General features: G+C 37.2%; 1 pseudogene; it reads left to right on the plus strand.

The window, feature by feature from the left end:
• The first annotated feature begins 5,235 nt into the window (after nucleotides 1-5,235).
• Nucleotides 5,236-6,577, plus strand: LOC145501343 (uncharacterized; annotated as a pseudogene).
• Nucleotides 6,578-7,240: the final 663 nt, after the last annotated feature.

The raw sequence follows: 7,240 nt of genomic DNA on the forward strand, positions 1-7,240 counted from the left end.
GGAACATTTTAACTCGGCACTGGTTTCTTTTTGGGAAATTCTATTGCTGGAAAACACAGAGACAAGGTTAAAGGAGTCGGTATGTGTTGGAGTTCTAACTGGGTTTTGTGAAGACAGTGGTAAGAAGAGCACTCCACTTACGAGAATGTCCGTCAAGAGAACTTCCACTGTATCCATTTTCATCTCAATGAACATGAAGCAAAATATTTTCGACCACGCTAGTGTTTTTGTTTTGTTTTCACCTGTCCTTGCTAATCATGTATTTTTTGATGGGGTTTCACCTATCGTCCACACTATAACGACCAAAAATGCTGACAATGTTTTTTCCAAAATCAGCAAACAACTGGAACATGAAGCAAATGGTAAGGAAATCTATAACTTCTAAACTAATTTTCTAGAAAATTACTGTTCCAGTTTACTTTCAACCTAAATTTTGAGAATGCTTGGCTAAATGAAATTAGAAATGGTAGGAAAATTCCTTTCAATATCACTTTCGGCCATGTGACCATACAGTTGATTGTCACACCTCAATGGAGAGCACCAGTTATGTGAAAAACTAGCAATTTGCGATCTTATGTTGTCAATGTTAAGGGTGATAATAAATCTTGTCTTTAAAGGCAGAAGAATAATCCGGATGGATGCCTTGGATTAGAAAAGAGTGAAGAGCAAAACAATTGACGACAACAAATTGGAGGTATAGTAGACCACAAAACCTCCTCCAATATGCGCAAGGTATGCTGGTCGATAGAGTCTTAAACTGCTTTAAATCCTTTAGGAGCTGTAAAACCTACAGCAACTGTATGGCTCTACGACTAGCATAGAGAGTACAGAATTGATAAATTTGCTCATAATTTGTGAACTAATAAACTCTATGTAGGGTGTAGATCATTAACTCATAAAGTTTTTGTAGAGTGTAGAGTGTAGAGAGAAAACAGTATAGTACAGTTCAGGTAAAACAATCAGCACTAAATTGAAACCAATGTGAGGAGTAGAGACCATAAAATAGTGTCCTCCATAATGAAAAATGATAACACTAAACATTCCCAGGGCACTTCCATGACCTCTTGCAGTTCTTGAGTTTAATTTAATGATCCAACCTTAAAGAACCCTAAAAACCCAAAAAGAAGGCCATGCACCTCCTAGAATTATAAAAGAAAAACACAGAATGCTACTAAACTTGGAGAAATCTAGAATAAGAGAAAACACACAGAGAGACCACCCCATCATTCTGTACAACGGTAAAGACATATGTTATGAGGAGCCTGCTCATTTAAACTTCAAGGCTTCAGCCAGGTTACCAAGCTCACTGGGTATTATCAATCAGAAGATAAATGTGTTTGAGGACTTGTATTGACTGTAGGTAGATCTTTGGCTGGGTGGCTTAAGATTTTTCAACAAAGAATTCAGTGCACTCTATTATTGCTCCTAGATTATTTTATAACCTCTTTTTGAAGCAATTTGGTTTAGACACCCCAATCATTTCCTCTTTAGTTGAGAAGGGTAAAAGTAAACTCGATTCCTTTTCTAGAAATAAAATCCATGTTATCAATATTTTTCTTCCAGTTCCTGTGGAAATGCCAAATACATCACATAACATTTCCCAAACTTGGATATCTTCTTAGTCTCACTAAAGTAAAGATAAATTGCTCTTTGGTTGTCAACTTGGCCAGCTCTTGCCTTTTCTGAAAAATAAAAAAACTAGGTTGAATCTCATTATCTTGTTATATGATTAGGGGTCTAGTTCTGTTACAATACCAATCAGCGAGCGCAAAAATTACTATTCACTTGCGTCATACTTAAAAACTTAAAATATTTACCAAACTATGTGCTGCAGAGACATCCTGCTTGTTTTTTTGTTATTGAAGGGAGCACATACCTTGGCATTTCACAATTTGAATTTATACATTTAGATTGTGCATCCCCGTTAGGTGTCCCATGCGCTCCTTGCTTGGGACACTTATGAAAGGGGGAAATCGATCGGTTAACTTCTAGTATGGACTTCGAACTCAGTCAGTAGAGTTATTAATTAATTTCACATTTTTAATACCCCAAGGGGGGATGACGGTATAGTTTTCAGGCGGGGTGTGCTTTTTTACATTTTTTTTCCAAAAGGAGGGGTGCTCGCTAAAAGGGCTAGTGGCTGCTCCTTCGGAATGTGATAATTGATATGAGTTAGAGGAATGAAGACACTCGAACTACAGCTACAAAAATTTTCATTTATTATTATAACATTTTATTTTACATGCATTATTTAATGAGTTCTTGATTTACTAAATTTTCATTATCTTCATTACGTTTATATTGTGTTCAATTTTCTAATTAATTTTTATCACAATATCCTCTTTGTGTTCTGTAAAAGAAACAGAAATAGAAGAGTATGGATCAGGTTTCTGTAATTCTATTTTTCCTTGTAATCCTATGATATGATATAAAATAGAAAGTCCATTATCCAATATCAAGAAGCATCGCAAACAGTTACTAATTACGTTTCAAACTTGCATTCCGTCACTTACCACGGCTAGGTGATTGACAGTAGTAGCCAGGTTGGGAGAGGGGTGTTGGCTGTAAAGAGGCCAAACACCAGCCTAAAGGTTCCCCTCCCCCATTGCCTGGCTAGAAAAAGGTTCAGTCCACGTGGTGTAATTTGGATGATAATGGGCGTTGCTTGGGACTGAATATACTGAGAGGTACCAAAACCACTTGTTTAACCCCTAAAAGGTAGGATGAGCACCCCTCATCCTTATTAAAATGGGAGTCCCCTCAGACATACCTGTGGATGATTTCGTAAAACAAAATTAACATAAATCAGCCTTCATATGCTAGATATGTCCATAAATCAAGGTACCAAACCATATGTATTCTGTAGAACCACAGAGTGATGTGGTAATACTAGTTTGTGTTGATCACAAGGTCAAAAAAGTTTAAATTTAATAATTACACTTCTGAAGCCATCGAGTGTTCATGCAATACAAAACATTTCCCCAGAGTATGATGTTTACTATTAGGCAGAAGAGAGCTGTCATTAAGTTTCATTTTGGTGCTTCACTTTCTCACCAACACTTGATTTTTATGTTATTTTAAGTAGAAGAGATTACATACGACCATTCCTGGTATTAATTATGAAAAGTAACAAGTCATGACCCCAAATGACAATTAATGAAAACTTGGTATTAAGAACAAATGAGTAGCCATTCCAATCCATGTTTGACTGAAGCATATTTTTTGCACAAAGTTAAAACACTTTAAAGCAAGTGTCAATGTTTGAAGCAGCACAGACTTATTTAGCAATTGCCAACCACATGGGTACACTTTATCAATGTCACAAAATTAATGTGTCTAGTACTTTTCAAGTAGTGAACTTGCAACTAGATCACTGAAGCCTTGTCATACCAAATTAGTTTTACTGGGGTTCTATTAAGGCTTGTTGCTACAGTAAATGTTTCATCACTCTCAGTTAAAAAACTGTACTCATTAAGACTGTGTGCCATGTCCATTAGTGATGAATCATCTTTGAGGTCTTCCCAGTCCATGTCAATATCAACATCTTCCATTAAATCTATGTCAAGTGCTGCAACTAGTTCAACATCTCCGAAACACTGACTGATAATGTTAAGAATAGCAATTGCATGTTCTTTCTGCCACACTTCAACATAACGGAAAACATCCTGTACATCAAAAATTTTGTGGCAATTTTCCAATACTTGTGCAATGAAGAAGTCTCCTAGCTGAAGAGGCACATTTGGACAGCTAACTATATGTAACTTTTCAAGTTTGTTCACTGATTTTCTCTTTTCTGAAATTTTTGAGTGCATTTTTTAGATAGTCTTTGTTTTGTGAACTGACAGGTCTTGTTTTGACATTGAAAGGCCCAGGAAGTTCTACCTCTGCTGACATTTCTACAATGAATGCATCCTGACAGTCTTCTGAACCACAGGAGCAGTGTAAAGCACAGTTGTCACAACAATTGTGCTTAGGGATGACATCTTTTGGCCTCTCACCAAATGGTGCAAACAGGGTATTTCTTCTACACTGATTTGTTTTGCAATAATCTTTTATATCTTGGTCACAGTGGTTTGACAGTATTCCATTGTAGAGCAGAATACAAACAGCAGGCATACCATCTTTTCCTCCTCTCCCACTTTCTTGCACATAGCATTCTAGGTTTTTTGCAGGGTCCATGTGGTCAATCTTACATACTTTCTTACAGCTGACACCCATTCCAAAAGCATCTGTTGTAATTAGACAACAGATGTGGCCATCATCATATGACAGGTTTTCTACAATGTGGTTTTTTACAGCAGTTGGATTGCCTTCATGATACATTTCAACCATATGGTTTTTAGGTTGTTTGTTGCCAAGGAACAAGTTTTCACTTAAAAACAATGTCAATGTTCTAAAAATAGGACCGCAATGCGTACTTGGGTCTTATGCTTAGTTTTACTCCTTTCGCTTGGAATGCTGTTTTCAAATGTCAGTACCTGGGAGTTGAATTGCTACAAGTGAGATGGTTGACATAACAAGTAGTTACAATTTTAAGTGGGAAAAGTATGGCAGAATACTGTTTATTTACTTACTTTATCCTCTAATAATAATGATCTATTTAGCTCTTAGTCCTAATAGGACATAACACAACAACAATCTCTCAGTTTAGCCCTATTTTGTGGAATGTCCCATGTGAGTGAGTGAACTCAGCACTGTTTACACATGTCAAGTGAAGTTGTACATGTAGTGTCAAAAGGTTTTGCTGCTGTAATGACTAAGCCTGTTTAAATACATAATAACATTAAAAACTGAGTACCGCAGGGTTGTCATTTGTTTTTTGAGTAGGGGGTTCCATCCGAAATGTAGGCAGATAAGGTTTACGTGAAAAACATGCCGCAAAGCGGCTGGAAAAATTAAGCGGTCCTTCACCTACCATGTAGCTAGGCTCTGGAATAACATAAGATCTTCAGACTCTGTCATCGTTTTTAGGAAAATAGTTGTTTACCTACTTTTTTCTGATAAATCTATTAATTTGTAAAAAGTAAATCCAACCCATTGTATGTCACTAAGTTTTTAATGCATATTTATTACCTTAGGCCCAGTTCAGACGCCAAACTTTTCATGAGCTGAACTTTATTCGAATTTAGGCCGACCCAAATTAACAAAAGTACGCCTGTTGATTCAGACGTCGAACTTAATTCAGTTTGAACCAAAACAAATTGAAATGTCAGCGGTTTTCAGGCCAGTGTAAACATGGCAGACGACGCTAGAAGACGCGGCAATCGCCCCATATCGAAGGAGTTTCTCTTACGAACAATGATGGAGAGAGCGAAAATTAGGAGGAAAAGGATGCAGACCCTATTTCATTACATGGTGACAAGAAGACGACAGCTGGTAAATGTCTGTTTAGTCACTGCTCTTGTTATTGTCTCAAGAAAATGTTTCATCTGAATATAGTCGTTCCTGCCGTCGCTTTGGGAGAAACATGGGATGGTTTAACTGCGTTTGGAATACTTATTCTGAAGAACGTTTCAAGAAAACATTTCGAATTTCACGTGGAACTTTTCATTTTATCCTAAATCGGATCAGGCATGTCCTTCAAAGAGTAACAGTGACCGAAGAACTGATATCACCAGAATGTCGGTTAGCTATTTGTCTTTATCGTCTGGCAAGGGGTGATTATTATTACACAATCGCAGAGATGACTGGACTAGGGGTTTCTACAGTGTCTACAATTGTCAACGAGGTGACAAAGGCAATAGTGGAGAACTTGTGGGAAGAGTGTGTGACCAAACATATGCGCAAGTCAGAGGAAGAGTTTAAGAAGAAAATGTTGGACATGGAGGAACTTTGGCAGTTTCCATGTTGTTGGTCCGCATTAGATGGCTGTCACATCCCCATCAAGTGCCCACCAGGAGGTCTTCAATCATGTAAAGAGTACTATAATTTTAAGAACTTTTATTCAATTGTTATGATGGGGATGGTTGATTCGAACTATAGGTTCATGTGGGGAACTTGTGGGTTTCCAGGAAACTCACATGATGCTATTATTCTCCAGTCAACTCAACTTTGGGCTGACATAAAAGAACATGAGCTGATTCCTAACATTGGGAAGAAAATTGGCGAAGTGCTTGTGCCACCACTAGTGCTTGGAGACTCGGCATTTCCATTTAAAACGTGGCTCATGAAACCCTATAGCAATGCTGTCCTAACCCCAAAACAGAGGTATTACAATTATCGGTTGAGTAGAGCAAGGATGGTGACCGAAGGTTGTTACGGTCAATTGAAAGGAAGATGGCGAGTCCTTCTAAGGAAATGTGAAAGTAGTAAAGAAGAAGTTAAAACGGCAACTCTAGCCTGTATGGTTCTTCACAATGTGTGCATTGACAGGGGAGAAACCCTCAGCAAAAAGTTAGACTTAACACTAGATCCAGTTACAAACCAGCAACGCGATAGGAATCGGATAAGGGAAATACTTCAAATGCTGCCTTGTGAGAAAGTCAGATATTCATGCCAGCAGGCAGATATCATACAAAATACCCTTGCTGACAAATTGTTTTTGGAAAAACAAACTGGCATTGTTTGCTAGACCACTTTAGATCACTCTTTTAATCCCTGTGATAATCACATGGACATTAATAATTATTTGTCCTGGCAAAATCCTTTCTTAAAGCAGGTATGGCTCCTTTGTTGATATTATGCAAGACATTAACTTGGACAATGTTTCAGATGTTTCCAGGGTGGATTTTGTGATGTTAGAAATGGAAGATGTACATTTCCAAATAACTGTTTATTAGCATAATGTGCCAATGTTGTTTAACATGTTACTATTAAAGTGTTTCTATGAGAAATGATGTTTGTCTTTGAGAGAAAATGGGCTCGTGTATACATTGCATTCTCCTTAAGAGCTACACTGATTTATAGTACTCACTGTAGAACTCTTATTGATAACGATGTAATCTCAAGAGACAGTACAGAGTTGTTTCACTTTGTCATAAAGCAGCTTATTAACACAACATATTCATGAACTGTAACATTACTTCCCCTCCTATAGAGTGTATAAACACAGTGTACAAACAGTGTGGTTAAGTGGTAAGTATTCGGTTGTACACAAAATTTATATATATCAAACAACAACAAAAAAATAATTTGTTCTTTGCAGTCAATCTGGCAACCAATCAGAGATTAGAAAGTGAAATAATAAGGATACAAATATGAGGATACAATTTCAACTTCCTACATGTATCCTTGTTTATAT

The sequence above is a fragment of the Orbicella franksi genome, chromosome 10 (assembly GCF_964199315.1).
Source record: "Orbicella franksi chromosome 10, jaOrbFran1.1, whole genome shotgun sequence".
NCBI lineage: Eukaryota > Metazoa > Cnidaria > Anthozoa > Scleractinia > Merulinidae > Orbicella > Orbicella franksi.